Source organism: Protopterus annectens, chromosome 4.part1, assembly GCF_019279795.1.
Source record: "Protopterus annectens isolate FY-2018-M chromosome 4.part1, PAN1.0, whole genome shotgun sequence".
Classification (NCBI taxonomy): domain Eukaryota; kingdom Metazoa; phylum Chordata; order Ceratodontiformes; family Protopteridae; genus Protopterus; species Protopterus annectens.
The window spans coordinates 278,783,814-278,793,813 of NC_056734.1; positions in this window are offsets into that span (position 1 = coordinate 278,783,814).

The following is a 10,000-nucleotide window of genomic DNA, read 5'->3' on the forward strand; positions in this document are numbered from 1 at the left end:
CAGATATATGAAGGATACGTGTGGACATTCTGTGACACCCTGTCATTCAAGGGGTATGGATGGTGCCCATTGACTTCTTGTCAGTACTGACACAGTGACATGGCAGCCTTTATATCCTGGAACTCGACTGGCTTGTACTAGGCACTATGTAGGTTATTTAGACCTGTGTACTGTCCATATGTGTGGCCCCCTGTCCCTCCATTGTCCAGCATTCCTTCAGTAACAAATATTGAATTCTGGCCAGTGTGTACAACTCCTACCATTGGTGTAGCTGACATGCAAAACAGTTGCCACAGCCAGTTTTGAACCATGGACTTTGACATATACAGTACTGTGACCACTAAGCCACAACTGCTGACACTATTAACACCAAACATACATAGCACATTGATCCCATATATTGTAGAAATGGAACAAGTTATCAAGTCGATTGTGACAGCCCTGGGAGTGTGTGGCCTGCTGCTATCACCTTACAGACATAAATGTTACTGCAGTTCTATGAGGACACAGGTGTGTTGAGGGAAGGGGGCATACCTCTCAACTGTACACATCTTCACAGACTGTGCAGATGTTTAGCTTATATTTTGGCTCCATTTTTCATAAAAATGTGGTTGTGGAAAATAATAATTATATCATTAAAGACTGAAGTTAGAAAGTAATTACATACATTTGAGTTTCAGACTTCTTGACCTTCAGAGAATTCATGCTACTGCAACAGCTGTTATTCTATCAACTTCCTATGTTTGTAAGAGCAATATTTATGACTTGTCCCTGTTTTTGGGCCTTTGCCCCACATTTCTTTATGGCTTTGTACAGATTTCTTGCTGTAAGAGGTTTAGAGCTATGTATGACACTCCAACATTGACGTCCATGCATTTGTCCTTTGACCCTGTTGTTTGGAAGTCCCTCACATAATGGAGTGGAGTTTGCTGGATTAGGCCCTACTGCATATTGTGAGTCAGCCAGTATTTGGGTGAGAGTTCCTGTTGTCCCACATAGATGTCCATTGTCTGCTGCTGTCCTGGTAACCCACTCCATTCCCAGACATACATGCAGCAATACCATACATATGCTACCACAGTCTACTACCCCATTCATTTACAGTTAATAAGAGTGACTTACCTTGTGTCAGCAGCAGTTGAGAGGACAGTGCTTCAGGGCTGACTCTGTCGGATGCAGGTAGTACATGGCCTATACTTCAAAAGGTATAGGTAGTGTGATGTATGTATGTGAGTCAGAGTGAGGTGTTAGTCCCTGGGCCCTTAGGGTGTCAGTGTATGTGCTATGCATTGCCTCTTTGCCAAGGCCAGGGCATATTAAGCACACCTACATCTGCCTACAGGGACAGGCTGAGGGGGTTTCTCCTCCGAGTCACCTTGTGCCTGTGGAGACCTTGGCAATGGTGGGGGGAACTGTGTCCTCTTTCCCTGTAATGCTCCTGCTGCAGCTGTTTCCACAGGTTCATATTGTGTAGCATGGCAGATACTATGAACATGTGTGCACATGTGGCTGGAGAGTACCAGAGGGCTCCACAAGATATGTCAAGGCAGCAGAACCGTGACTTGAGCAGCCCAAACACACAGTCTATGAAGTTTCTAGTTTGGGTGGGTGTGCATTTCTGATGGGTATCATCATCCACGGTTCCAGTGCGTAACCAGCATCCCCCACTAGATGGCCGTAGGGGATGTCTCTTCTGCCAAATGCCCGGTACAGGTGTGAGACATGTCAGATGTGGGAGTCATGTAAACTGCCAGGGCTGCCAGCACACACACTGATGATAATGCCCTGGGCATTCATACGACCTGGCAGTTGATAGAGTGATAGCCCTTGTGGTTGACGTAGACTCTACCCTCCTCACCAGGTGGTGCTTTGATGTGCACATGAGTGCAGTTTATGGCACCCACTACCTCTGGGTAGTGTGCTACATGGTGGAAGAGATGCATATTGGAGATCATCTCCTCAGGGGTGTTGGGGAAATAAATCTGCTCACTGGCATGTGTTAACATGACATCCAGGAACTGGTGGAGTACCCTGGATGTGGACACCTGTGAGATCCCCAGGAGGTCTCCAGTAGGTCTTTGGAAAGAACCTGTAGCTAGTATTCTTAAGGCTACTCATACCTTTGTTTCCACTGGAATGGAGTCCCCTCAGTTGGCTCTGGGTCTGAGGTGAGGGTGGCAGAGCTTGGTGAGTTGCTGTAGTATGTCTCTGTCCCTCCTGCAGCACTCTACTATCTCCAGCTCATGTACCCCCTGAGAGGTTACCCTGGATCTGAACACTCTTCTCCTCCTCAGTCTGGGGTGGCTGTCAGCATCATCCTCATTACTGCCTCAGCCTGTAGCATGTAGAGATGAAGCAAAGAAGCAGCAGCCCCTAACATTTTGTCTCTGCATACTTTATATTGGTGTGCTGCAGATGCAGCCTATGCGATCAGCTGACTATGATACATTCCACCTGCCAGCTACATTACTGAGGAGTTTGAATGGACCACTGTGAGTGGCAGAGGGTTTATTAGTCATTTATAGTTGATTGTCTTTTCTCAGCTATTTCCTTCTATTTTTGTTTTCTTTTTCAATTTCCTCCACTTCTATGCCCTGCAATGCTCCTCACAAACCTGTGGCACTAGTGTAAACATTGCTGAGCAGAAAGGATCCTCCCCTGTATGAGTAAGCTCAGCATTTCTTTAACCAGCTAAGTACAGCTTAGCAGGCTTAGACACACCTCCCTGCTTAGCTGTGCTTAGCTGAGTGCAAACAGAAGCCACTGGGCTCCAGTGTGCTTACTGCTTACAGAAACCATGACACACCTCATTTTCATGTCAGCTGCCTCTTCTACCTACACTACCATGTTGTAGCCCTTATATGGTTAGGTACCCTCGGTCGTGGTGACCCATTTTGCTATTCAATAAAATTAGCTAATTTACATACATCTAATTGCGCATACCCTAGTTACTGCACTACACCAGATCCTATGTCCTTAGCAACCACTATAACCTGCCATTGTATGACTCTGCCTGCTAGCCAGTATAATGGGAAAATTCAATATACCTTTATATCTCAATTTTTACTATTTTAATTTTTATTTTACAATCTATATATGTTTGGGTGTCATTGTGCATCTGTTAAACATGTCATACATGTAAAAAAAAAACAGTGATTTCTCATTAATTGCATCACTTTTAAATGTCAATGGCCATAGTTTTGGCCACTGGCATGCCTACTGCATCTAATATACGCTTTTATTTGAGTTGTCACAGCCTGTTTTTTATTTTTATATTCTGATACACAGTTAGTAACTGCATACATTTTTCCTGCAGACACAGCTCCTACACGGATGCCTGTATGCTTCCTGGATCACAAATTTACCTAATTTGCATGTTTTTTACCAGCAAATGAGGTGATTTGCATTATACGGTCACTTCCATGTCCAAACAGTGTTGGGAGGCTCATGCACACCCTCAGCCTTTATTTCCCGAATCGCTCGGTCTCCTGACTTTGTGTTCGGGCTGCGGCACTATTGCTACACAGAGAATTCCTCTGTGTAGGACTTATTGAATTGCCTCCATGGTGTTTTATACTTTGGCCATTCTTTCCACATTTTTTCTGTATCCTGCTTTAGCATTCCATTCTTTTTTGGATAACCAAATTGCATTATTTGTTTTTGTCTCTCCCTTCTATGAGGGGCAGTGCTATTTATGCCATTTAGGAAAGTTGTATTGAGCTCATTTACAGCATCATCCAAGGGAAGGATTTTTAGGATGTTTCAATTAGTAGATGATAGAGTAGTAATGAATATTTCTGGGTTAAACTTGGACAGGTTGCATGTTGTTTTATAAACATGCTGTTTAGTGGATGTGTGAGAAGTCTGGTTGCATAGACTGGGATTTGGTCATTGAGGGAGCCTGACATTGTACTTGTAGTGATGAATCTGCTGAGGTCTGATACTAGGATCCAGTCTAATAAGGAATTTGATGTCTTTCTATAATGTGTGAGGCTATTAATTAGTTATATTAAACCATGTATATTCATGCTAGATATAGGGGAGTTAGATGTTATGTCCAACCAGTTGATATTGACATCACCTAGTAGTAGCTTTGCTTGTGGAATTGTTATGGATATCCAATGTAGGATATCTTCCAGTGTAGCTGTATTGTCAACAAGAGGAATGTAAAGGAACAGTAATACATATTTCTTTATTTTCAGGAAAGTAAAAAGAAGCTCTGCTGAAATGAAGTTTGGAATTGGTTTGTTAAAGGGAGAATGTGGCAGTACTGGGAAATATTAAAGCAATACCACCACCTTTCCTCTTTGTATGGTTATTATGGATGACATTATGGGGTATAATTTCAGAGTAGTTTGTTCTGGGTGTAAGCCAGGGTTCAGTTATAGTGAAAATATTAGGCTTGTGTTTGGTAATCAAAGCAGGTAGTTCAGTAGTTTTATTTATTATGCTTCTTAATATTTATAGTGGCAAAAGTTAAACTTACAAGGTGAGGTGGGGATTGACCATTGTGAGGTTAGAGTGGTGTGTTGAAGAGAATTGTCTTGATGCTGGTTGTCTCCTACTATGGTATAATTGCATATTTAAATGCTGCTCTTAGAATGCTTTTGCATTATGGTCTGATGATGCACCCTTTTTATAATAAACATTTGTGTTTTTATACAGCTGTGTTAATGGGAACATCTTTTTTTTGTTGCTGCTTTTGTATTCAGTGTGGACCAGTTTTTATCCATGTTTGCTAGAGTTTCTTTTTCACTTAAGAAGTTCTCTAACTACTATATCTTGTGGTTATATCATTTCCTTTTCATCCCACTGATCTTTCTACTAGCTTTCTTCTGGATTCCTTCCAGCAGCCCTAGGAACCTTTCCTTACTTTGACCCAAAACTGCAATGTGTGGTCAGATCAGGACCCTGTAAGATGAGGTATGACCTCTTTACTTTTGTAGTCTATCCCCCTGGGGATATACCCCAGCATTCTCTTTGCTGCTGTCATTGCCATCTCCTTATACTCCTACTGGAGCAGACAATTTTTTCTTGCTTTTTTGCTGTCAGTCCACTCCCTAGTAATATTTCATGTCAGGATTAGTGTAGGCCAAGTTTACATTTGTTTGCACCGGACCTCAACTGCGATATTTTGACTCATTTAACTTTTGCAAATCTCTCTAGACTCTTTTCCATCCAAGGCTGCTGTAACTATGTGCCATCAGTATAAAATTTGACATGTTTTCTATTCTTTCAGATATTTCAGAGACAATCATACTAAAAAGAAGTGGCCTCAGAACAGATCCTTGTCATATTCCACTAATCATGTTCCTAATTTTTGAAATTATCCCTCTCACCACAATACTCTGTGTCATGCAATTTAACATGGAGCTATTAATTCCTCATTTCTTGGTTGTGCCCTCAATGACTTCAGTTTTCCTATCAGTCTCCTGTATGAAACCAAGTCAAAGGCCTTGTTAAAGTACAAATAAACTCTTCTTAAGGTACACTCATGTTAAGTACGCTCATAACTTGGTCATAAAATGATATTAAACTTGACTGACATCTCTTTTTGGTAATGAATCAAGAAATGGCATATACACCTTTTGCAAAGACAGGTGTCTTTGGAACAGACATGATGGCTCTAGGAACAACTGAAGATCTAACTGTCACATGGACTGTGGACATTATAGGATAATAATATGGAAAACGTGGGTAAAAGGTATCTTACTGCACTAGTGGAATATAAGTCGTGACCCATGACAAATGTCCTTAATGTCATATTCTCTCACAAAAATGAAAAGTATAATAGTAAAAGTAGTAACCCTTCACCCACAGAAACTATCCAGAGCATTAAATCTAGAGCTTAGATCATGTTCTGACCCTTGGAATAATCAGTACAAGCAAACGTCATCCCTTCCCTCAAATGAACCTAAAAGTGTGCGGGCTAATTCTACCAAGAAGATTACTCAGATTGCTAAATCAGTGGAGTAATTCATGTACTAACCTATCAGTTGAATGACTTTGACTTATTATTTCAAAGTCTTTTCTTGTGTCTGTGTAAAATCTGTGGCTATTTCTCAGTGTCCGTCCCCCAGATTTACTAATCTGCCATGCAGGACTAAACTAGTCCTGCATGTAAGTGGCAGTTTAAGAGGAGGATGGCAGCGCGCCATACATATTAATGAAGGCCCACTACCTGAGCTCCAAATCCTACACTGAGCATGGACAAGTGCAGGGGGCATGTATGAGAGCAAAATTCTCAGATTAAACACACCTCTGCAAAGTAGAACAGAAGAAAGTGTAAATAAATGAGTGAAACCGCTCATAGGTGTCCGCATATCTCCACCAACAGTCCCCATGTGTTCAACAGCAACAGTACATTGAAAGAAAATGAAGAAACCCTTGTATTTATTTTGTTAAAGCTCCGAGTACAGCTAACCGTAGGTGCACAGGTTTGCCCATCGCTTAGCTACGGTTAAAGCAGCTGAAAAGGCTGAAGAGGATAACAAGGAATATATATGCAAATTAAGTAGCACAGCAATAGTGTAGTGGTTAGAGTATCCGCCTAATGAACAGGCATTCCCGGTTTGAGTCCCACTACAGCACATATCATTTTCCATGTGAAAACAGTATATGAACATATATTTACATCTTTTTGCCATATAACCTACATAATAACATTTAAATGTGAACTGGAGTACTGCATAAAATGCACATGTGAAGTGTCAGTGTCATAATGAATAAGGCACTAGTAAGCAAGTTTAAGCACAAATAAGCAGTAGTAAGCATGTCTAAGTGCGATTGGACAGGGTTAAGCATTGCCTACACAGAGTAAGCAAAGTAGAAGCTAACTGAGTGTAAGAAACTGTAACCAGAGGTTAGCAGTGCTTACCATCATGCAAACCTGCGCATACCTGCTTACAACTGCTTAAAAGTGCCTTAATCACTCTGGATCTAACGTTCTGCCCAGCAACAAAATAAAATGCCTCTGCAAGGCTCAAACTAATTACCCTGTACACTATAGTCACAGTAATTAACCACTAAGCCATCATAGCAATAGATAAGCATGAGGTATCAGCAAACTAATTCTTACCACAGGAAAATCAAACCAAACATGTGAACTGAACCTATGTACAGTGTGAAGTGGTATAACCTGCTACATAACATAAATATGTGAACTGGAGTACTGCAGTAAGGCCAGATGTGAGGTGTTATTGCAATAAAGTATTGAAGTTCTCAGGACCCCATACAGCATACATACACATGAATCAAGGATACAAGACATATATAACATGTAATGAAGAAGTCATTGATGCCAAAAGGCAAATACCATGCAAATCGAATATTAAGCACTGCTAAGTGTTGCACAGCACTGCTACCCAGACTACTGGCAGGATACTACCAGTGGGAGAAACAGTGTCAACTTGCATAGTCTAATCTTAAACAAATACATGTTCGTCCCTAGCTGGACGACCCCAAAAATTTTGCAAAAAAGAGTCCTCGGAGTAAGATACCATGCCTTACAGGTAAGAAAAGATGGATATGTATGTTCATGGACTGAATGTGTGGGAACCCTGAAGATCTATGGGGTGAGGCAACTTACATGATGGGTCCCGAGAAGTGGAGAGTGGGCAATGCGTATTGGTGTGGTGAGATTTGGATGGAACCTGTAGGAAGGATGATTGATGTGGAGGAGGGAGGGAGTGGAGGGAATGATGGGTAAGACATTATGGGCCGAGGCATGCCAGGGTTGGAAGGACCTGTTCTAATGGGACCGCCCCATGGATGTAAGCGAGAAAGGAGGGGGGGCAGGAAGGTAACTGAGACATACCATTTCCCATGGCAAAGCACGGTATGAGTAATATGTATGTTGCATAACCCATGGAATAACATATATGAACTGGAGTACAGCTGCCATGAAAGAACACACACACAAATATATATATATATATATATATATATATATATATATATATATATATATATAATACCTAGAGTACTGCAGGAAATGCACATGTGAGGTGTCAGTATCATTATGCATAAAGCAGTAGTCAGGTTAAGCAGCAAGAAGCAGTAGTAACATATGTCAGCACTAGTAAGTGAGTTTAAGTCCGTGTGCGCAGGTCTGCACAAAGGTAAGCACTGCTAATTTCCGGTTACAGTGTCCTACACCCAGTAAGCCTCTAAATTGCTTAACCTGTTTAGGCAGTGCTTACCCCCCGTACAAACCCGCTTTCAACTGCTCAAAATTACCTTAATCACACTGTATCCAATGGCCCTTGTTCTGCCTAGCAAAAAAATAAACTGTCTCTGCAAGGCTCAAACTCAGGATTCTGCACACTATAATCACAGTAGTTAACCACCAAGCCATCATAACAATTAATATGGATGTGGTATCAGCAAACTAATCCTCACCACAGGAAAATCAAACCAAACATGTGAAATGAATCTTTGTACAGTGTGATGTAGCATAAACTACCACAGAACATAAATATGTGAACTGGAGTACTGCAGTAAGCATAGATTTGAGGTGTTATTGTAATAAAGTGTAGAAGCCCCCAGGTCCCCATACAGTGTATGTACACATGAATCACCGTTGGGAGGATGGCCTAATGGTTAAGGTGTTTACCTTACAAACATAAGGTGCAGAGTTTGAGTCTCACATGGGATAATTGGCTAGGCTTAAAATGGCTCGCAAGGGCAGTTAGCCTAGTACTAACCTATGAACCAGACATATATAACCTGTAATGAAGTATAAATCATTGCCAAATGGCAAATATAGTGCTAATTAACTATTAAGCAATGCTGACCAGAGCACAGCTCAAGTTAGTAAATGTAAGCAATGTGGAGGGAGCCAATCCAATCTGCCTAGTGTTATACCTCTTTAAGCAGTGCCAACCTCATGTAAGCAGGTCTCCCCATAGCTTAGCCTTTTCAAAACTGGCCAATCATGGGGCAGTGTGGGAAAATGGCCGTATTTAAATCCCACAGGAAAGAATACTACCCATAACTGGTTGCAGCTTCCTACTGCAGCAGAAAGGCTGGTGTGGGTGAAAGCACTCGATTTAGAGCGCAGCGCTGGGGCATCCAGGAGTCAAAAATCATGGTATGGCTCCTGGTAAAACATCATGATCAGAGACTACTGCAGGTCCAGTACCAGGGCTCGCAGTATAAAACAGAGGCCTGGGACAGTCTCACCCGTGACCTCACCAGTGTCACAGGTATCCCCTGGACTGGTGAGCAGGTCAGGCACCACCATGCTGACCTGAAGCGGTGGAGGGGGGATGTACTGGAACAGGGGATCCAGGAGTCTTGGCAGAAGACCAATGCCCTAGGATTGAGTAAGTACTCATTCTACTAAGTAGTAAATAATTGCTTAGCTTGTGTATACTATGGATAGGTATGGCTAAATATCACTGCATTTCTCTGACAGCTGCAGATGAGCGGGCTGCGAACCAGCAAGACCATGATGCTAGGCTGCAAAGGCTGTGTTGTGAGGCAGGTTAGTAATCAGTCTGCATGTACTGTCATAACAAATAAATATAAGAACCTTAGAAAGTGTTGTACCAGTCGAAATAAATGTGTAATAGTCTGTGAATAAAGGTATAACCCCTGGAGTGCTTCTGTTTACTCTTCTCTCATATGTTGGCGATCTGTAGCATACTATAAATAATAATGTTGTATCTTAAGCAGTGTCACCCACACCATGGTATGCAGATAAAATGGGCATGAAGTCCTGCATAACAATGTTGGAAGTGCCAAGAGATCAGTTATATTGTACAAGTTAGGGAGACTTAGATAGAAAACAGAAGCTTTACATCAGTTCCCTGATAGCACAGTGTACTGTGATGTTAGCTATAATATTTTGTCAAACACAGCAGGGGGTTGAATCTTGGGAGTGCTACTAAGTTGTATGCATAATCATACCCCACAACTGTATATATTTTGATACGATGTTCAGATAGAAAACTGTATGCATGCTTACACCCAACAACAGTACAGAATTTGCTAGAAT